At 35.5% G+C, this 24,180-nt stretch overlaps 1 pseudogene; it reads right to left on the bottom strand.

Annotated features, from left to right (window-relative positions):
- Window positions 1-9,715: 9,715 nt before the first annotated feature.
- Window positions 9,716-10,094, bottom strand: LOC124501217 (protein cornichon homolog 1-like; annotated as a pseudogene).
- Between the last annotated feature and the right edge of the window lie 14,086 nt (window positions 10,095-24,180).

The following is a 24,180-nucleotide window of genomic DNA, read 5'->3' as shown; positions in this document are numbered from 1 at the left end:
TAACTGAATGCTGAATAGCGGTCTTTAAGAGAACTGCTATGAGGAAATATAGATGACAGCAAAATAATAGCTTCTATTTTTTAAGGTTTGACACTGGCAAAGTGCTTTCACCTATATTCTATCATCATTTTGTCTGACCTACCAATGATTCCACGCCTGCTTGAAAGGTCTGTAAGCACGAAATCAGATTTTGCAACAGGAAGATCTCCTTGAGCATTTGTGTAACTGATTTTATATTGACTTTGGTATTTTCGTATGGGTCTATTTCTGTGCTTTTTTGTGTCATCTCAACAAAGCCTCTCCAAGCGAGGATATTCCAAATATAATGTGGGCAATAGTAAAAGAAAAAAATTTTCTGTGGATTCAGAATCTTTTTTCAATCTTACGTCATAAATGATGTGTGTCCCTAATCTTCAACTGTGTTTCATATTTGCATGATTAGCATTAGCTGAGGAGAGAATTGGGCCTCATCATTTATTGTCTATTTATGTAGTTTGCTCCCTGTGGTTTGGGTTAAATCTTATACACAAAAAAAAAACTGAAAAATGAACATTTTTGTGTCATTTCTGTTTCCTCTACATTATATCAAGGATTTCACTTGATTGAACTAGATCTTTTTAAAAGCCAAAACATAATCCAAACAGCGTTCTGTGAATTTTCTCAAATCTTGAAATCATATTTTGTAAGTGTATCAGATTGCTTCAGTAATTTTTTAAAAGTTTACCTTGAGGTATCTAAAATGCAAATATAATGCATATATTAGTTCTATTGCTTCAGCACAAAATACTAAAGCTATTGAGAAGGAATTCCCATATTAGTGTAAATGGCTCATCTAGTTTCTTCTATGAAACTGAATAAGAGAACAATCTATATTTTCGGTTCTCTGCCAGTTGGTTTGATTGAAAATTTGATGCTTGTTTGTTTGCATGGCCAAAGAGAATTTTCAGAGAATATTATTGCAATCCCCACTGTTCACACAAAGTTAAATCTTATGTCCAAGTTTTAAAAAATTACAACCCATCGGAACTACCTACCAGTTAGATCTCTTGTTTGACCTCCAGAAGAGAGATTTGGTTTTTTGTTTGTTTTTTATGACTTTGGTTTCTAAAAATCATACTTCCATTACACTAGATGAAAAACTCTACTTTTTACTAGATGTGTTCATGGAATTAATTTCATCAGAAATATTAATAATTTTTCCCTAAAGAGTGTCATTATACTGATTGTGTGGTCCACATTTACTGATTGAAATGTGTACGTATATAAAATGCATAAAAACTAACGCTCTAGATGTTTCTTCATTAGATAGCACAAATAGTTATTGTAAATCTTGGTCCTGTATTTTTTGAAGTCTGTAACATGGTGAAGTAGTTTGTTACTTGCTTGCTGTTTTTATACTTGTGCTTGCAGTTTATCATTTATTTGAAGCAACAAATTGAGAATCCTTCAGAATTGTGAAGACTAAGAAACATAAAAGCATTGTGTATACTTTTTATAAATATTTGTTTTCACCATCTGTATCTTGTATTTGTCCCAAAAGAAAAAAAGAAAGAGAAAAACTGTCATTTGTCTTAAGCATAACTTTAAAGGTGATAAGTGAGAGAATGTAATGAACGGAAATGGGAAGAAAATATTCTGTTCTTCTATTCTTTTATTTTAAATCATGTGGGCATATAAATCAAAACATTCCTATATGAGAGTAAAATTGATGGAAAATATAACAAGAAATAGCTAATATGCTTAATTAAATGTTTTATGAAATAAACAAGTAAAAGTTGACTCAAAATAATAAAATGAACTTCCAGAAGATACGGGAAGCTCTCGTGAGGACTGTTCAATTACAGATTACTTGGAATAGGTGCCCCATCTAGTGGTCAAATTTCACACCTCTTAGTATGAGTGACCTGAAGACCCCTATTCCCAGTATTTTCATTTGAATATACTTTTCCTTTATCAGTTCAGATGTTCTGAATTTTTTACAAAAGTATCTGAAACTTTTCTAATCCTGTGACAACATATTTACCTAAAACAGTAAAAGCATAAGTATTAACAATTGCATCATGTAAAACAAAGTTGTTTCATCCCCAGTTTAACCATTTTAGTGTTAATAAAGAAAAAGAACAGAAACCTGAAAAAAAAACAAACAGCATACCAAAATGTAAAAGTGGGTCCCTGGATGGCTCAGGTGGTTGAGCATCCGACTTCAGCTCAGGTCATGATCCCGTGGTTCCTGAGTTTGAGCTCCCCATCAGGCTCACTGCTGTCAGCAAAGAACCTGTTTTGGATCCTCTGTACACCCTTCTCTCTACCCATACCCCCCGCTTGAACTCTCCCTCTGAAAAATAAGTAAACCTTTAAAATTTTGAAAATAAAACAATAAAATGTGAAAGCATGCAACATTTGGCCAACGCCACTCAGAATTTCTGTGAGAGCACTGATGTAGTTTGACATCAATAGTACTATTTACCTGACTTCACAAAGGTAATTGTGCTTAATGAAGAGTAAGCCAGCTCAAAACCATTTTTCTCTAGATAATACTATTAAATAATCTTACATAAAAGGCTAGTGACTTTTCTTGCAAGTCATGGACTAACCATTTGCGAAGTTATGGATGTTTTTGTTGGAAGTGAAACAGACCTGAGGAGATATGGGGGCAGACAAACTTGAATCTGAATTTTTAGCATCATTTTAAAGTTTAAATTGAAGGTTAAATTGCATCACTAGTATTTCAGAAGAAAAAGTAAATATCTACATGGATTTTCTATTAAGATTTCTATTAAGAAATTCCAATTACGTATTCTTACATGAAATAACAGAACGGCTAGCTTAATTCTGTCTTCATAACTAAATTTTTTAAAACTTTCTTTCTTAACACGTGTCGAAAAGAAATGGCCCAATGATTCAGATCCTACTAACTTAAACATTAGACTTATCTTCTCCTGTTCCTCTCATGTTGCTCTCATAGCTCCACTCATTAAATAGAGCCCAGGGGTGCGTGGGTGGCTCAGTCCGTTAAGCGTCTGACTTCGGCTCAGGCCATGATCTCATGGTTCAGGAGTTCAAGCCCCACATTGGGCTCTGTGCTGGTGGCTCAGATCCTGAAGCCTGCTTCAGATTCTGTGTCTCCCTCTCTCTCTACCCTCCTGTCTTTGCACTCTGTCTCTGTATCTCTCTCTCTCAAAAATAAATAAACATTAAAAAAAAATAGAGCCTAGAGTCTTCCTGCTCCAACAAATGAGGTCAATCAGAGAAATTAGGGAAGAATTTAGGACCCCTGCACCTCTGAGGTGACCAAGAGGCTGCAAATGCTTTGGTAGAATTAGCAAATGGGATAAAAGCCACCCGATTCTGAGAAAGACAAAAGGAAATGTGTGTATGTGCACACATACACACACTCTTAAAAGTCTCATTCCCTGGCATCTCCCTGCAATTATCCTCAGATTTAATGCTTTCTTCTTACTATTCCAGACCACAAGGAGGTTTAACTACACAAGTTTAAACAAAGCAAAACAAGTAAATTACAACAACGAAGCATGAAAATGTGGAAGATTCACCATTCACCATCCAATATTCACCGTATTCAAGTACACATGTCTCATTATTGATGGCCTAAATGTGCTGATCCTTGGTAAACAAACAACCAAAAAACAGCTTTAATATTCCAGAGTAAAATGGTCTATTCTCAATGATTTTACAGGGCTGAGAATGATTATTAACTAATGGTTGAAGCCAGTAAATGAACCATTTATCAACAAAGCCAAAAATACATTTACACAAGGGGAAATTACACTACTGTACAGAAAACAATAAACCATAGTGTTTAGTTCAATATAACACTTGGTAATAGTTAACACAGTCTCAAAAAACTAACTTGTATATAAGGCCAAAAAGATATTCAGGAAAGTGTCAGTGTGACCCCTTCTTAGAGTTACCATACACCCTGGTTTTCCCAGAATAGTCCTGAATTTCTCAATTTATTATATGTATCATCTTTCCTTCTTCTGGCCCTGAGTCCTCATATTTATTTCATAAATAAAGAGATGTTATAGAGTGATACTTCCATTAGTAATGAAAGAAAATACTAATCAGATTTAAGCTGCCATATTTCACTTCAAATTTCAGAAAGAAAATACAAGTGTGTTTCTAATAAGAATTTCGTTATGAATTTAACTTTTATTATATGCTTTTTGGTTTGTCCACATCCAACCAAAATTTGACAAATTACTGTGCTCAGCAATGTTGGACCTCTCACATATTTGATATAAAATTTTATTCTTTAAAAGAAGATTTAACTTTGGGGTGCTGGGTGGTTCAGACAATTAAGCGTCTGACTCTTGATTTTGGCTCAGGTCATGGTCTCATAGTTGGTGAGGTTAAGCCCTGCCTCGGGCTCTGGGCTAACAGTGCAGAGCCTGCTTGGGATTCTCTCTCTCACTCTTTCTCTGCCCCTCCCCTTCTTGCCTCCATGAACTCTCTCTCAAAACAAAGAAATAAACATTAAAATAATAAATAAATAAATATATAAATAAATAAAACAAGATTTGACTTTAAAAATGAATTTAAGGCTAATAAAATGAAATTTGATCACCAGAATTCCTTATTTCCTCCTAATTCCCTAGAAAGGAGATCATTCAAAGTTTAACTATAATAAGAATATCTCTTGTTAACATATTTGACAAGGTCTGTGGTACTGTACAACTTCATAGTAACTTGGGAAAGTCCAATGTAAGCAGTTGTGTTTTGTTTTGCCAGAAGTAAGGCTTTCATGGAGTTAGCTAATCTATGAAGCCCTAAGGTGGAATCACCACCTTTAAAAGTTCTATTCAGTCTGGGTAGGCCTGGCCTGGAGCTAGCTATGTTTCCAGACAAGGGACGGCAGCTTGTGAATAGACACTAAGCACTGGGCACCAAGAAAGAATCACTAACTATGAAACACTCGATAGGCTGATTGGAGTCCTTGCTTGTAGCTCTACTGAGTTTGTCTCCAAGGGTTTCTTTCTCCCTCCAACCTTAAAATATGATTTATGGTCCTGGGTTTAAAATAACATCACACAGGGCACCTGGATGGCTCAGTCAGTTAAGCGTCTGACTCGATTTCGGTTCAGGTCATGATCTCATGGTTTGTGAGATCTAGCTCTGCGTTACTGCAGAGCCTGCCTAGGATTCTCTCTCTCCCTCTCTCTGCCCTTCCACCACTCTCTCTGTCTCAAAATAAATAAAAAATCTTTACAATAACATCACACATTATATTCCTATCTCTTCTAGTAAACCTATGTGTTTAATTATATACTTGGCCTCTGATACCAAGGTGTTATACTTTCATTTTTAATACCCGTTTTAACCAGTAGATGACAATGTAATGCAGATTATAAACCAGGCAAACGTGAAGGGACTATGTTTTTAGTGCAGTGTTCTCTAGCTTTCATTTCCTTGCAAATAATTTTTTTTTAATTCTATGTGTTTGACTCATAACTGGGACACCATTTTCCTATTTATTATCCTCCCATCAAGATTTTTATGTTATTAGGTTATAGAAAAAAAGTATACATAAAAATTACTTTTTAGCTACTTGATAGCAAAGGATTCTATTAGTCGTAATTTTTAATTCTAATGTCAAGTGTTCTAATCCAAATAATAGTAGAAATTCTTTCATATTGGAATTCTAGAAAAATGTATATATTATCTTTTCTAGAATTAGGAAATGCATTTTTTAAAATGCTTATTTATTTATTTTGAGAGAGAGAGAGAGAGAGAGAAAACAAGTGGGGGAGGGGCAAGGAGAGAGGGGCAGAGAATCCCAAATAGGCTCTATGCTCAGCGTGGAGCCCAATGTAGGGCTAGATCCCACAACCCTGGGATCATGACCTGAGCCAAAATCAAGAGTCAGACGCTCAGCTGACTGAGTCACCCAGGTGCCTCAGGAAATGCTTTTTTTTTAATTGAGTTAACATGTATAGTCTATTTTTAAAATAATTAAAAAGCCGTGAGACTATCCTTTCTTTAAAACCTGCTAAATATAATCTCATCTTTGCTAATTTCAAAGGCACTTGGTATTACACAACTGTTCTGAGAATTGTGGGTTTGGATCTCAGAATGGACAATGACAGACTATAGCCAAGTGAGAAGAAAGTCTCCAGAGTTAGTGGAGTTCGTACTTCCATGGATACTCATCCCCCCACCTTCCCAGTTTTCCATACACATTCTTTTTTTTTAAATTTTTTTTAACGTTTATTTATTTTTTAGACAGAGAGAGACAGAGCATGAATAGGGGAGGGGCAGAGAGAGAGGGAGACAGAGAATCGGAAACAGGCTCCAGGCTCTGAGCCATCAGCCCAGAGCCCGATGCGGGGCTCAAACTCACGGACCGTGAGATCGTGACCTGAGCTGTCGGACGCTTAACCGACTGAGCCACCCAGGCGCCCCCATACACATTCTTAAAAGTATGTTCTTTACTTTTTCTCTTAAAATTACTCATTGAATGTTTATCTTAACCTTATTTCACTGCTTTAAGGGTTTTCAAGAAAATAGAGGGGACCCATTCAGGGTAAATTATCAGGGGCCTCACATTCTTCAAAGATCCTTCTCAAAATCATCCTGGTAAACATAACTAATTTTAAACAACAGAGGTAGATAAAGCATAAGCGGTAAGAGAGCCTCACATTTGATAGGATAAATGATACATACATTCATATTTTTTGTGGGTCCTATATGACCTTATAACTCTCTTCCATTTATTGACTTTAAGTAAATAGCTTTCCACTGCTTGGAAAGAATGTTTTGTCAATAAAACTACAATGCACACATAATGTATTCCAATGCTTAAACAAATTGAATATCATTTTTGCAAATGACCTTAAGTTGTTTATTCAGAGAGCAACAATACCAATTCATTATAAAGTTAATCAAATTGCATACTATCTGGATGATTTCGTAGAATTTTTAGTCTCCTTTTGTAGATTTATTTCACCCAAATTAAAACATACTAGACATCAGACTTGGAGTAAGTTTTTTTATTCTTTTTAAGACTAAAGAACTCCATTTTTCCCATTTGTAAAAATTGATATAATAATTTGTTAATTGGACAATGTAAGGATTCAATGAATTAGTGTAAAGCTTAGTTAATAAAAAGTTGAATTTTCCTTTCCTCTGTCTTTCTTCCTTTATAGCCATCTGTACCTGTACTTATTTCTATCCTAGATTTTACAACAAAGTTTTATTGTCTGTCTCCTCATCATACACTCTTTTAGGGCAGAGGCTCTAGCTAATCTATATTTTTTTTTGCAGTGCTTGGCACATAGTAGATATTAAATATGTAGATGGAAAAAGAGTGTATAACCAGTAAACATTACTTCCACGTTATGCTAAAAACAAAATGTTAATATATGCTGCAGTTCAATCTCAGTATAACAGCACCTGATTTACAATATTATTCAGGCAATTCATTTAATACACAAAAGACAAAGTATTATATTCTACACATAAATTTCCATTATCTTTTTAGGCTTGATGGACACAACTTTTTTATTTAAATATAGTTGACATACAAAGTTATGTTTCTTCCAGGTGAACAACATAGTGAATCAGCATTTCTATACATGTTTCCCACAAAGAGTATAGTTTTCATCTGTCACCTTACAACGCTATTACATTATTATTGACTCTATTTCTTACACTGTACTTCTCATCAGTGATTTTGTTTTATAACTGGAAGTTTGTATCTCTTTAATCCCCTTCACCTCTTTCACCTACTCTCCACCCCCCTCTCCTTTGGCAACCACCAGTTTGTTCTGTGTTTTTATAAGATTGTATCCAGTTTTTTGTCTGTTTTTTGGTTTGCTCATTTGTTTTGTTTTTTAGATTCTACATTTAAGGGATATTTCTTTGACTTATTTCACTTAGCATGATACCCCCTAAGTCCATCCATGTTGTCACAAATGGCAATATTTCATTCTTTTTATGACTGAGTAATATTTCATTGTGTGTGGGCATGTGGGTGTGTGTGTGTGTGTGTGTGTGTGTGTATACATTTTCTTTGCCCATTCATCTGCTGAATTTAGCAACATTTAGGTTGCTTTTATATTTTAGCTATTATAAAATAATGCTGCATTAAACATAGGGATTTATATATCTTTTCAAATTAGTTTTTGTTTTCTTTGGGTAAATACCCAGCAGTGGAGTTGCTGGATCATATGGTATATCTATTTTTAAGGAACCTATACTATTTTCCACAGTGGTTGCAGTGATTTGCATTCTCACCAATAGTGCACAAAGATTCTTTTTTCTCCACATCCTTAGTAACACTTGTTATTTCTCGGATAGATACTTATCTTGAAAGAGGTATTATGTCACTAAACACTTAAAATATTTTTAAAATTAAGTTCTACATTAAAATGTTTGGAAATAGGGGCGCCTGGGTGGCGCAGTCGGTTAAGCGTCCGACTTCAGCCAGGTCACGATCTCGCGGTCCGGGAGTTCGAGCCCCGCGTCGGGCTCTGGGCTGATGGCTCAGATCCTGGAGCCTGTTTCCGATTCTGTGTCTCCCTCTCTCTCTGCCCCTCCCCCGTTCATGCTCTGTCTCTCTCTGTCTCAAAAATAAATAAAACGTTAAAAAAATTTTTTAAATGTTTGGAAATAGCTTTAATTTTGTTGGAACTAATCTGTATATACCTTGGGAAGTGAGGTATAAATTGGAATGTCAAGCCACTATTTCTGGTCACAAAGATGTAAGTTTCTGTAGACAGGTACCTACTTTATGAATATTATAAAATGTATTCACTCAGAATTTAAAACACTATATGTTGTGTAGAACACTGCAAAACAATGTTGCTCTCATTTTTTTTTAATTTCATACTTTTATTGTATTGCACTAAAGGAACAGCAGGATGCTATGCAATGTTCTCTCATTCAGTTTTAAAAATCTAAAGTACCTGTGAATTCTTGAGAATATCTTTACCATCAGATTAGAACGCTAAGTATAATAATCAATTTCTTAGTAGGTAATGTCTTGCATATATGAACACATTTAAAATGGCTTTAAATGCATTATTAAGTAGTTCATCACATATTTTTATGTCACATTCACTTATGCTTAAGGATTAAAGCAAGTATTAACTCTGATAGAAATATGGGAAATCTCATTCCTGCCATACACAGGAATAATATTCAAATCAGATAGAAAAAAATCACACTTTTCTTACTTTTGTAAATGTTATCCATATATAATCATCTACATGATAGATGAGGAAAACCATGAAGTTTCCCACAGGTCAGTTACATATTTTCAGTATTTGAATCACCCCATGTCTACCACTAACTTACAATTAGATGGCATTTCAATAAAATCAAAATGATCCTGACAAGTTCTTATAAACAAAAACTTCCAATGGACTAAGGATAGCCAATAATGAATGCAATCATTCAGAGGATTATGATTGTTCCCTAAGGAGTGCAAGCTCAAACCTGTTGACCCCAGAGGTAATCATTTTCTTATTACTTTATAAATAATTCCATTTAAATTCTTTATCCCAGTATAACATAGGAAAGTAGTCTTTCCATAAGCAAAAATGTGGGAACATTTAAACCTGAATCATTCTTTAAGGTAACTCTGATCAAATCTCCAAGGCTGCTTTTGGAAACAGGATCTTGTTGGATAGAATCCCTTCCTTTACACGCTTTTTGCAAGCCATTGGTTGAGCCAGTTCTTCTGTGTGTTGTTCTATGAGTTCACCAAAACATGAATCATTCTGCTGAGGTAGTGAAAAGGGTAGAAGATAAAAAGGTGATTCTCACCATTCTTCTTTGGGACAGTATGCTAGAATATCTGCATTCATGATGGTTCTGGGACCATAGAGTCCTGGTCTACTCATGATTGGCCAATTCATATACCTCCAAATACAATATACGGAAGGGGGTAAGATCCAGTATAAGCCATTCTGCTGACACAGAAGAAAGCAAGGATGAGGTATTCTGGAAAAACAAGAGCATTTAGGGTATTACATTGGTCTAAGCTGTTCTCATAATGAGTCTTCAACTCATCAAATACTGTAATGTGCAAGCTGGCAAATGAGAGCAGTGGTGAGCAGTGTCACCAGCATGTAGCATGGCCCTGGAGAAGGAGCAGTGAGCAATGCTGGTGGCAGCACAGAAGGACAGTGCCCAGCCTTCTGGTTAAATTATTCACTTCTCCCAGGCCACAGCCATGACTGCCAAACCACCTCTGATCCTGCCCTGCCAAATTGCCTGCGCACCAACCCAAGTATGCAACGAATTTAGGTGTGAAAAATGAGATGACTCTGGATCATGTACAAAAATCACACTCTTTTAATGAATACTTCAGGAAGAAGAGATTGCTAGGCAACCAAGAAAAGGGGGTTCCCAAATGAAAAATGGACACTTGAACCTTCTGCAGAACATGGGAGGAAGAGATGATTACGTTGTACATGAAAGAAATCAGCTAAAAAAATTAATAAATTTTGCGCTAAACAGAAAATTTTCAATAGCTAGGATACCTAGATCTAAGAGAAGTTTACACTACCTTGCAAGCTCTTTTCCCTGAGCATTTATTAGTGCACACTAGAAAGATTAAGGGTAGAGTAAGGGAAGGGAGGGAGCCCGTTTAGTGTTGCTGATGTGATTGCTGCTGGGTTTCCTGAAAAGAAAACCTACCCACTTCCCAGGAACCTTCTTTCAAATGCAAAAATCTTAACCCTGGGAAGAAAGCCACAAACTCTTTTGTCCTCAGGCCTTAGTTAAAGAGCTACTTTTTCCATAGAAGAGTAGAAGCAAAGCTGCCTCTATGTTAGGGTATATATATATATATACATATATATCTCACTCCACTGGCTGAAGGGCCAACAGGATAAAACAGGAATAACAAGCAGTGACCTACTGCCACTAGGGAAGGAGGGAGATAGGAAATTCTCCTGACTAAAACCGACCAGAAATACAATGTAGAGTTTGTCTTCCAAAGTGGGGAAGGGGTGGGTTGAGGGGAGGGATGCTACAGCTAGGTTTTGACCCAAGAACCCCCTCCACTACCATTGGAATGGCTTAGCCCCTACTATCAAACAACAGCAGTCCACTCCAGGGAGCAGTGGAAGAGTGTAAAGAACTATAAAGGATCCAAGATTTACTCCACCACCAAGTAAACATGTTAACCTGCTACACTTTCCCGGATGCTGGCAGAAGCTGTGAGATCCCTGTGTCAGACCAAAAGACCTTTCTTATTCTTGGCACAGCAAATAGTATCTGTCCCATAGATTTATAACATTACCATCATTATCTATTGTTTAGTTCTTTATTCTGTCTCCCATCTCATAGAATGTGATCTCCAAGCCAGTAGTTACCTTAAAGCTTGCTCATTTCTGTATCCCTAATACCTCAAGTAGCTCCTGATATATAGTAGGGTATAATACATCTTTGTTGAATTAATTACTGTATAGACTCTTGAATTTCCAAATGTGTTCAACCACACACTAGTGTTGGAAGAAGCCCATTGCAGAAGAGTTATGTGGTCAAGTGAGTTCAGCTAATGCTATATGCTATATACTCTGCCTGGAAGTTCATAATGCCTGTTAGTATATTGACGGCTCTAAGAAGTGCTGCAGTAAAGAGGCTTGCTAGACTTTGCTTAGCCCAGGATTTTTCAATTTATTTTATCACATAAAGTAGACAAGGGACTGAGTTGGAAGCCTGAGAAAGGAATTTCCGACTTATAAATTTTACAGCAGAATTTACTATGAAAAAAAGCATAAATTTATATATGTCCAGCAAAGCATAGCAGGAGTTCCCAGGCCCTGAAGATACTCTCTGAAGTTTATTCGTCAAGCCAGGTGAGTGGCTTTGCAGGGCCACTGCCTCTGCAGGTTAAGTTAAATCATCAGGGCCTTACAGATTTTATTATACCCTTACATATCACCCAAAACTCCAGTTTAACTACTTTCTATGGTTTCTAAAATTGCCTTTAGCAACTGACATTACTTGAGTCTAAAAGGAGTTACAAGTTACTTCTTCAATGGCACAAACTATGCTACTCACAATATATACTGATGAGTGAACACAACACCTGTTTAATCACATTGTAGCTATATAGGGCTTAATGTAACTGCCATCAGTATATGGATATGGACAATCAGTAATGTATACTGTTTCAAAAGGAAAGAGTAGAGCAGCCTGCCCTGGGCCTACTCCATTAAGAAAATTAGATGCAAATGCATTAAAACATAAGTATGTGTTTGTAAAATAGTGTGTGAGAGTATGTGTAAAACTGTGTCTGGATGTATGTGTGAGAGAGACAGGGAGATCACAATAATATTTCAAAGAATTAGAACTTCATGAAAAATACCATGGGGACTCTAAAGTAGGTTATATGATCCAAGCATATGTGACCTTCTCTGTTTGGGACTGAATTTACTCGATTTAATAAAGCTGTTGGCAAAATTGAAAAAGTATAGCTGAGTTTGATCAAATGCTCTCCTCCTCACATAATTATTTGGTCATCTTTTGACCATAGTCAATTCCAGCAAATCATTTATCAGTCCACATCAACCTAGAGGCAAAATTTGAGGTACTCCTTTTTAATATTCAAACACTCAAATATTTGAATTTTTAATTTGAATTCCTAATATTCAAATACTCAAAATATTTCCAACTGTTTTTATTTAAGTCTCCTCTTGATAACAAAATTGTCACATAAGGCTCCTCTCATTGAAACCCAGACTAGGAGGTAGGGCGACCTTTCTTCACCATTTCTGTACTGGGATAAATTCCTCCACCTCCCTAGCAAAAAAAAAAAAAAAAAAAAAAAAAATGTCCATTTCTCTCTCTAGATTGAGACTTCTGCCTTTCTGGTCTTAAGGACATGGCATCCAGCTGAATGTTCATTCTGGTTCATCTGACATAGAGGCAGAGCTAGAAAGAGTTTAGGAGTTATTCATACAACTCTTCACTTTATCCTGCTCAAAAGAGGTGTTGCAATGACCCAGCTCACTGGACGATACACCAAGCAAACTTGAAGGGATTCATTTCAAATCGACTGGACAATGGTGTTCCAGACATTGTTCATCTTTGTGTCTTGCTGACAGATCCAAACAAAGCTTCATTCTTATTTCAAAGACTGAGGCTACTTTGAAGAAGGAAAAAAAAAAAAAGACTTAGAAAACCCCACTTGCATCAAGTCTCATAGGTTTTTTGAAGTTATGCTTTCTTGTAGATCATTAGAAATATTCAGAAAACTTGTCAATTCCTTTTCTATAGGAAAAAAAAAAAGATTCTGCCTCTAACCTCAGCATGTTTACTCATTTAAATTATTCAGTAAACCAAGGTTAAGGAGGCTTTAGTTAAAATAGGAATGAGTCATTCACTGATGAAAAATAAAAGCCGGGAAAAAGTATCCAGTTTGTAACAACCTCCTAATTAGGTCCACTTAAAATGCATTGTGTTTTTTGTACGTTGAAAAACCTATAGGCTTACGATACTTCATAAATTCATGTGACTTTTTAACAAAATCAAAATGGAACATATGTACAGAAAGGTGTACAAAGCATAAGTGTATGGTTGGATAAGTTTTGTCCAAATGAACATAGTCACGTAATATCATTCCGCCCAATCAAGAACAGCACTCATTACCAAAGCCCCAGAAGTCTGTCCTATTATCCCTCCGTGAAGAGTGTAGGTAAGCTATTTCATGGTATGGCAGCATAGTTCTGCATCTATTTCGGGGGGCCCTGCAGCCTGTGGGGACCTTGAACTGACCCTAGCCCCTCATGCAAGTGCATGCCCTAGATAGCAGCCTGCAGAGTCACAGGTGAACATAAGCTCCTCGTATAACCCCAACAGCCTTGTTATGAGCAGTAGCATCTGCCTCCCAATGCCTTCCCTTTCTGTGCCCATTAGAGGAACCTCTATAGGGCTTACCAAACCCAATCTTATGAGTTGAACTGATTGACCCATCTGGCCTTGTCTCGGGAACCCCAAAGAACTCCATTCATGGACCCTAAAAAAGGCATGTGTCCCAGGTTCCCAACTCTGCTTTAACCTTTCTTTGTGGCCCCTTAAATTCCTCCAGAGCCTGTGAAAAATAAGCTTCTGTATTTCAATTTCTCTTGTGGTCTGAAGTCACCATCTGGCACCCTGTGCTCCCCTTAACAAGTGTTAATTTGACAAATTGGTAACAGCTTCTAATCACACCCTCACCCTCTTCCTAAACGATCACTGCTATGTTCATGTTTAACAGCCCATAGATTAACTTTGCTAGGTTTTAAACTTTATCTAAATGAAAATAATCTTTATCTAAATGAAAATAATCAAGTACATAATCTTATGTGTTTGGTGTCTTTCATGGAATATTATGTTGGAGATTCTTTCATGTTGCTGTGTGCTTTATTAGTGTATTTGTTTCATTGTCAAATGGTATTCCATTGTAAGACATATACCAAAAACTACTTACCATTCTACCTTTAACTAACAATCAGATTGTTTACAGTTTGGGGCTACTATAAATAATGCTAATATTAACATCTTGTAAAGATGTCTTTCAGTGCACATTTGTAGGTATTTCTATTAATTATACCCTTGTGATTGGAATCACTGTATTATAGGTTATGAATATATTCAATTTAGTTGGTACTATCACAGTTTGTCAAAATTTATCGTACCACCAGCAATGTAAAAAAATTCTTCATCCTTACTAACATTTGGTATTGTTAGTCTTGCTAACTCTTGCCACTCTGGTGAGTGTGTATTAGAATCCCACTATAGTTTTGATTCATTTTCCCTGACTACTAAAGAGCTTGCAGATGATATAGATAGATAGATAGATACATACATATTCCACATTCAGGTGTCTTCGTTTTTGAAATGGTTAAACAAGGCTCCCGTCCATTTTTATATGGTTCTGCCTACTTTTTCTTATAAATTTATTGTTCAAGATATTTTCTGCATGCCAGAATTTTACACTTTTACTTGGTAAATAGTTATTCCTCCTCCCTGAGCTTGCCTTTTTATTCCCTTATAGGTGAGTTCATGAGACTGTGATAATTCTTGTTGGAAAGCTATATAAAACTATTAAATGAAAACCCATAGTTATTTCTCTCTCACCAAATAATTCTTGGGTAAAAGTTTCACTCATTGCCCCTTGAAGACAACATTAGAAGAGACATTCTTTAGATTATAATTTATGAACCCTTGCATGAAAAGGTAGGAAAACCAATGAAAGAGGATGCTACTTTCCTGTTTTCCTTGACTTCTGGTAAGAGTAGGATTTCTTCAATGCCCTGATTTCACCAGAGCTGTTTGAGAAATCAGAGTTTGTTCCAAATCAATGGGCTATGGAGGTGGTAATGGTGGGGCAATGGTAGGTAATAATGTGGTTTTCCTAATGTAATGTTTTACTTATGATTAAACATATTTTTTTTCTCTTAAAATTTATTTATTTTTGAGACAGAGAGAGACAGAGCATGAACGGGGGAGGGTCAGAGAGAGAGGGAGACACAGAATCTGCAACAGGCTCCAGGCTCTGAGCTGTCGGCACAGAGCCGGACGCGGGGCTCGAACTCACAGACCGCGAGATCATCACCTGAGCCAAAGTCGGATGCTCAACCGACAGAGCCACCCAGGCGCCCCTAACCATATTTATTAAGTAACTATATTATGATGGTCACAATTTTAAAATTTCTTTGAAAAGACTGAGTTTAACCGTGAGTCAACAATATAAATCTGAATTGGTCCTGTTATTCCTTCTGCTATAAAATTCCTGCGAGTGCTGTTGTTGGCTGAAAGTTTGCTTGAAGCTATACACTTCACTAATATAAATTCTAAGATTTCTGAATCTTGAAACCCAGACCTTTCTATTGAGTATTGTTTGCATAGTACCCATAACTCCCATGTGTTGGTAACTAATCTTAAAACTTCTATATTCTACCACCAAAAGTCAGTTAATTCACGGCTTCTGAAATTAACACAGATTGAAATAATATTACTAGCTATGATTTATTGACACTGATAGCACATTAGAGCAACTGACCATTTCAATTGTTTTCCCACAGTTTTCTAACCCAGGCGGGTACTATGGAAAGCCCACTAAGTAAATTAGTGAGACAAATATTGTCAATTGTATGCCTGTATCTTTGGCTGATAGATATGAAGTATGATACATGATCTAGAGGCAAACTTGATTTTTAAAGATCTTATTTAAAAAAAAATTATTGCAAGCTATGCATATGGATAAAAACGATACTCACATTTGGTATATAAACTGAACAAAAGCTCATGGGACAGATAGTATGCTTACAAATTTTGTTTTATGAGACAGTTTCAAGTCACAAAGAACCTTTATTTACAGAAAAATCTCTACAATGATTTCTTTCTGGAATACGTAGGACTTCAAAATCACTGTGAACTAAGTATATAAAACATAGTGGAGAAACTATCCATGAGAAAAGTAAATGCTATTATCCTTTATTTTGTTTCAAAGGATCATGTAATAAGAACCAGCCTATATCCAGATAGACAGTGATCTTTAGTAGTATAGCTCTTATTCTTTTGGAGTTCCTTCTGTATGATAAATCTCTGACTATAGTGGACATTCATACCATCATATCTGTAAATTAGCAGATAAAGCAGTCTACTCAAACATAAATTAAAGTTTACTGCTGGTCTTTTACAAAATGAACTCCATTTGGTAAACTTCTACTAAGTTGAAAAATAATATAAAAGAAGACTTTTTATTTTTTATTTATTTTTTTTCAACGTTTTTATTTATTTTTTGGACAGAGAGAGACAGAGCATGAACGGGGGAGGGGCAGAGAGAGAGGGAGACCCAGAATCGGAAACAGGCTCCAGGCTCCGAGCCATCAGCCCAGAGCCCGACGCGGGGCTCGAACTCACGGACCGCGAGATCGTGACCTGGTTGAAGTCGGACGCTTAACCGACTGCGCCACCCAGGCGCCCCAAAAAGACTTTTTAAAAGGGGTCAACTTTTTTGGAATTAAATGAAAAACTGCTCTTTATTTTATTCTATATTCAAAATAATAATATTTCTCTGACCAAAGCAATTTCATTCAGGGTTAAAATCCATCCTCAATAATTTATACATAATATTTAATCAATATGTCATAAAATATTTTAGTAGCATGTTTTAAGAATTATCTTAATTAATATATTAAATATTTAATTTTCACAATAAAAAATGGCTGACTTATATCATTTAATGCAATGCTTTTTATAGAATCCTCTCCATTAACTCTCTTTTCTGTAATAGTTTTATGGTTTATAGTTTTATATTTTTAATTTTTTCAATGTTTTTATTTATTTTTGAGACAGAGGGAGACAGAGCATGAGCAGGGGAGGGGCCGAGAAAGAGGGAGACACAGAATCTGAAGCAGGCTCCAGGCTCTGAGCTGTCAGCACAGAGCCCGACGTGGGGCTCGAACTCATGGACTGAGAGATCATGACCTGAACTGAAGTCGGACGCCCGACCGACTGAGCCATCCAGGCGCCCCTATGGTTTATATTTTTAACTAAATTCTGTCTGCATTCAGAATGCTACTGGTCATACCATATTTTAAGAACCAAAGAAAAAACTTTGTCCTTTTATTTTTCTGTCAAATCATACTTAAAATTCATAGAAATAATTTAAGCACCATTTAAGATTTCCACCTGCAACCATAGCCTGTGTTTCAGGATTATGATTAGCTAAATTTACCATCACAAAATAAACTAGACTTACTGAGCATGAATAAAACCTACATGAGGCTGTAATTACAGCCATATTAATAAAGTCAGTGGATTTGCTTACATATTAGTTGCTTATGTGCCTCTTTGGAAAAAGAAACCGAAGCCACTAAAACAGATAAGAAATATTTCATGACAAAGTATGTAGTAGAGATACCCAATGCCTTATCAACTTCCTTTCAACTTCAAAGTACTCTCTAGGGTATATATTTAGGCAATAGGTGGTCCATTGAACCACTATCCTTTCCAGAAAATAGTTATCATAATGTTTTCCTAGATTGCTGAGACAGAAGGGAAGAATCCAGGGAATTCTGGTTGTTCAGGTAAACATCTTTAGAAATGACTACATTATATACCTTTAGATTATATACATTATATCTATATTTATACATTATATAAATAATATATACAGTTACATTGTATATTAGATTATATACATTTAGAAATAACTACATTATTTATTTCTTTTTTAAAAGTTTAGATGCTGAAATTTTATGTTGTCCAGGGCTCAGAGTTGATTTCCTCTTCCTTACAAACTAAATAACTTAGCTGATTTTTGCTAATTACTGTTTCACAGATGCTGCCAGAAAGACCGAGATTCCAGGTTCAGAGATAAAGGGTCGTATGACCAAAGAACAACAAATAGCATGAATATTAGCATGTACACATTGGTTTCTCCTGTCTCCCACATCCCAAGGGATGACAGAGGAACCCAAATAGAAGCTATACATGTTGTAGATTTGTATAGTAGCTGACGAACTCTAAGCCCAGGGAATCCACTGCTTTTATAGAAAGTGGTAGACACACCTGCTTTTTGTCCCAAAAAGAGACATTATTTTATCTCTTGATTACTCACTGCAAATGCAATCAAAAAAACATCTATCATATGATAGAGCGGTTCTATTCCTAGGTACAACCAGTAAGATTGAAAACAATTGTCCTCAAAAATACTTATACAAGAATATCCTTGGCATACTAATCAAAATAGGTAAAAACTGGAAACAACCCAAATGTACACCAAAAGCACAATAAATAAACAGTCATATACACATTCCATACAATATTACTCAGCAGTTTTAAAAGTAATGGACTACTGATAAACATAATATGGATTGAACCTGAAAATATTACTGCGAATAAAAGAAGCCAGATTTCACCACATTCCAATCAACAACAACAAAAAAGAATACTGTATGATTCCATGAAGATTAGGTACAAAAATAGGCAAAACTAATATGTGATGTTAGTAGCCATTAAATGAATGCTTTTGAGAAGGAGATAGTGATTAGAAAGGACTGGAGGACACTTCTGGGAGCAATGGAAAACCTCTGTATCATGTTTTCAGTGGAACCATATTAGTTCATAGAATTGTCAAAGACCAAGCTGAACACATTAAAACACTGTTATATTTTCTCAATAGAACATTTCCAGTTCTTTTAAGATCAAGAAATGAAAAGGTACTTTATTTCTAAATTTTTTAAAAGATTTACTTTAGTTGAAAGAGCATGAATTTTGAGTTATATTACTTGCCTCTGAATCCTATTCCCACCATTCAGTAGCTAAGTTAATTAAACTTGAGCACATTCTCTAACTTTGCTGCAATCAAAATTTATCATTTATAAAATATGGATGGTAATATTTTTTTCATGTGACTTACTTCTGACTTGTTACAGGATAAAATAAATAATGCATGTTAATAGTTAAAGCTAGCATTCATTCATAACATGTGAACCATTGTCCTAAATAATTTCTATGAATTTTCTAATCTCATTGATGCAAGCCATATATTAACCTTCAATTAAATTTGGTCCCCCAAAGACGTGCAACAATACAGATTATCCATGAAACCAAAAGTTAATTCTTTTCCTTCAAGAACAAAAGTTAAAGAAACTCATGACCACTAAACCAGGAGCGAAAGCAGCCACTTCCATGTTATACACAGTGCCCCTGGCCTGTTCAGTCCAAATCCACAGCCCAGTGGTTCTCCTGCCCAGGGCATTGTATACTGCCTGCCATCTCTTCGATGCCAAATCAACACACCTTCACCTAGATCAACAGGAGCTCAAACTCAGACTCTCCCCCTCAAATTCCAGCCTTTGTACTCAAATTTATTCACAAAAGTGACCATGTTTGTAACAGCAGAATGAAGCAATCCAAATGACACCAATTCTGTGGAATACGTAATGGATAAAAGGAGTGTGCCGGGCTAGGAACATCTCCCACAAACACATCAAAGAATAATACCTACGTGATTCCAGTTATGAAAAGAAACAAACCCAAACCTGACCTTTTATTTACATATAAATTTGAAAATGGATGGAAGATGAGCTGGTCAGGACACCTACCTCTGGGGAAGGAGAGATGGGGGAAGTGTGAACAAGCCCTTTCCTATCACACACACTTTCTGTTTATCTTTTTAAGTTTCTAAGACAAAAATGAAATGAAGCAAGCAAACAAACGAACCAAAAGAATAACAGGAGAAAGGCACACACACACACACACAGACACACACACACACAAACACACGCACACACAAGCAAATCACTAATAACAACAGTGCAAGACTGGTTATCAGCGCAGACCCCACAGATGTTAAAAGATAACAAGAGAATATAATGAACAACTTCTTGCAAAGGAATTGACCAATTTAGAGAATATGGGCCAATTTTTGAAAGCTACAGGTTACTAAAATTTACCCTAATAAAATAGATAAGTTGAATATTCTATAACATTCAATTATTTTAATGTAGCTGAATGTATAGTTTGAAATCTTCTGGAATAAAAAATCTCTAGGCCCCAGTGGTTTCACTGGCAAATTATTTCAAACCATTGAGAAAGAAACAACATTGATTCTATACAATCTCTTCAAGGAAATAGAAGAGGAGAGAACATTTTCCAACTCATTTAACAAGGCTGTTATGATCCTGATAACACAATGAGACATTTACAGAGCATATACAAGGGAAACTAGAGAACAATATCCTTCATGAACACCCATAACAAAATATTAGCAAATCAAATCAAGCATATTAAAATGAATAAGTCACTACAACCAAGTAATATTTATTCCAGAAATGAAAAGCTGGTCCAATATCTGAAAATTAGTCAATGTAATCACCTTATTAGTTGTGAAGAGAAAGGAAAAAAGAGATTATACCAATTCTTGCAGAAAACATATTTAAATAAATATCCTTTCATGCTAAAACAAAAACAAAAACAAAAACAAAAACACTTCATTAAGCCAGGAATAGATGAGAAAGAACTTCCTCAACCTGATTAAGGAAATCTAAAGAAAACATACAGGAAACCTCATAATTATAGTAAAAATCTGAAAGCTTTCTTCTTATGGTGAAGGATAAGACAAGAATTTCTCTTACAACTTTCATTTAACCTTTATTGGAGGTTCTAATCACTGCAATAAATCAAAAAAAAAGGAAATAAAAGACCTATAGTTGGAAAGGCAGAGTTAAAACTACTTTTCTGTTCACAGAGGACATAAGTGTCTATGTGCAATTTTTAAGGATTCTGAAAAACAAAGCAAAACCTCCTAAAACAAGGAAATGATTTTATGAAAGATCATACAAGACTAATACACAAAACTAACTGTGTATATTTGCAGCATACAGCTGGATACAAATATATATATATATATATATATGTGTGTGTGTATATATATATATATATATAAATATACACATATATATATAATTTAAAATAGCTCCAAAAATGAACTACTTAGATATAAATCTTAAAAGAAAATACCATAGGACTTTATTACTGATATGGACAAGCCGATTTGAAAATTTTTATGGAAAAGCAAAGAAACTACAATTTCTAAAACAATTTTGTAAAGGAATAATAAACACAGTTGGAGAAGCCATATTACTTAGCTTTTCAATTAACTATACACGCAGAAGTATAAAGAAAAAATGATTTCAAAATACAACTCTGCTCTCATTATGTTTATAAAAGTGGATATTGTGTGAGGTTTTAATAACATTTAAATGGTCTCTACTTTACTGGTTTAGCTTTTGTTAAGAACGTAAGATAAAGTTGAATTGGCTCCCTGCATTAGATAAAGGGAAGCTGAAGAAGACTGCACACCTAATTCTTACAGAAAATTCTTATAATTTTCATAATGACCGTAATCAATTTTTGAAAATAATTTAATAAATTGTGTATTCATATTAATATGATTACATGACTAAAATTATCCTGAGATAACATGTATTTTGTTGAAGGTAAAGTGACATTAATTCATTGCTTATGCTCCTTAACCCTTTAAAAAAATTTTAAAAAAAAGTGAGGATTAGGAAGTTTGCATTTGTGTAGACTGAAAAAAAAATTTTTTTCAGGGCCAAACTTGAGATATATTTGGAATTCCCAGGCCAGTAGTCTTTTCTTTGTATTTTGATGGCTTCCCATAAATGTGAATGATTTCTGTTCTTTATTCACTGCATTAGTCTCAGGCAATAAGTTAGAGTTTCAGGAAGCAGGAGTATAAATCTTCATTGAATTGTAGTGTTAAGTTTTAATCCTAAAACATTCTAAATGATGCACTGTGACATACATAAGTCAGATAAAAAGGCAAGCCTAACTAAATGAATTTTCAGGGTCTAAAGTTATATCAACCGTATTATTTTCCAGAATATATTTCAAGAGACTTAGTATATATCACGACAACTGTGGCTTCACAATGTCCTAATTGTGTCACATCCATCCCAATTGTTGTGAGAAGATAAAGTCGAAAATAGGTGTGATGGATAGAATTTTTCACTGACAAATTTAAACATATGTTCCGGTGCATAAGTAAAGGTGCACGCAGTATTTATTGACAGAGACCAGGCTCATAATGTATTGTGACAGAGTTCCGCGTCTGCTTGTCTCTCTCACACTCCCAATAATTTTATGTCCACAGATTTTTTTTTTTACAATCCAAAATCAGATTTTAAAATAGTAATACTCAAAATACAACAAGGCAAAGCAGTGAGATGTTTATTGGGCATCTCTAATGAGAAATCATTCAAATATCTTGGTGTTTTATTTTCATAACAAATATATGACTACCGCCCCGGAACCAGCTGCTTTGTTGTTAAGAAAACACAGTGGGAGCTTTGCTTCCAGACTCTAAATATTAATAGTGGGCATATGTTGCTATCAAAATTACTACTGACTTAATATTTCCCTTTATACCTGAACTTTCAGATCTTTACACCTTTAAAAACGTCTTTTTTTTAATCTCCTTCCTACCTTATCTCTTACCTCTTAACTATTTGTTTCTTTAAAATTTTTTTAAGTTTATTTATTTGAGAGAGAGCAAGTGCGAGCAGGGGAGGGACAGAGAAAGAGGGAGACACCAAATCTGAAGCAGGCTGCGAGCACTGTTGGTGTGGAGCTCAACATGGGACTTGATCTCAAGAACTGCGAGATCATGAGCTGAGCCAAGATCAAGAGTCCACCGCTTAACTGACTGAGCCATTCAGGTGCCCCATTAATGATCTTTTTTTTAAATGTTCTAAACAAGTAACTGAAATGGCACATGTAAGTTTGTGCTATCAATAAATTTTCATATCCTATTAACCATCTAAAGACATGAATCCTTGTCATAATACAGACTTCAAGATTTTATGGATGTCTTTGCGTATACTTTGAAACAACTGTTACTGCATCTAGTAAATCCTAGATAATTTGTCTCAAAATGATGCCACAAGAAAATCTGTACTCTGAATGTAACAACAGAAAGCTGAATATTTGCACTGTAACACTTGTTTTTCCATATAGAACATATTTCTTCATAAAGGCTTTTTAATGTTTTTATTAATTTTTGAGAGAGAGAGAGAGGAAGAGAGAGAGAGAGAGAGAGAGAGAGAGAGAGAACCAGCAGGGGGGGAGGAGCAGAGAGAGGGAGACACAGAATTTGAAGCAGGCTCCAGGCTCTGAGCAGTCAGCACAGAGCCTGACAGGGGGCTCAAACTCATAACTGAGCAGAAGTCAGATACTTGGGGCGCCTGGGTGGCGCAGTCGGTTAAGCGTCCGACTTCAGCCAGGTCACGATCTCCCGGTCCGTGAGTTCGAGCCCCGCGTCGGGCTCTGGGCTGATGGCTCAGAGCCTGGAGCCTGTTTCCGATTCTGTGTCTCCCTCTCTCTCTGCCCCTCCCCCATTCATGCTCTGTCTCTCTCTGTCCCAAAAATAAATAAACGTTGAAAAAAAAATTAAAAAAAAAAAGAAGTCGGATACTTAACCAACTAAGCCACCCAGGCGCCCCCAGAACATATTTCTTTATAAATTTGATTCCTTCATTTCAATGAAGCTTATTTTTGATAGATGAATTAAAAACAAAAGTACCTAAGCTTATTTCTATGTTGTTTTTTTTTTAAGTTGATTCTCTTAACTCAATAAATTGAAATACCTAATCATTAAGGATTTCCTTTATGAGAAGAACAAAATTA

Source organism: Lynx rufus, unplaced genomic scaffold (assembly GCF_022079265.1).
Source record: "Lynx rufus isolate CCGP_SWC_20201006 ecotype Redwood Valley unplaced genomic scaffold, mLynRuf1.p SCAF_7, whole genome shotgun sequence".
NCBI classification, from domain to species: Eukaryota; Metazoa; Chordata; class Mammalia; order Carnivora; family Felidae; genus Lynx; species Lynx rufus.
Note: the sequence above shows the minus strand (reverse complement) of the source record. Positions and strands in the feature narration are given on the sequence as shown.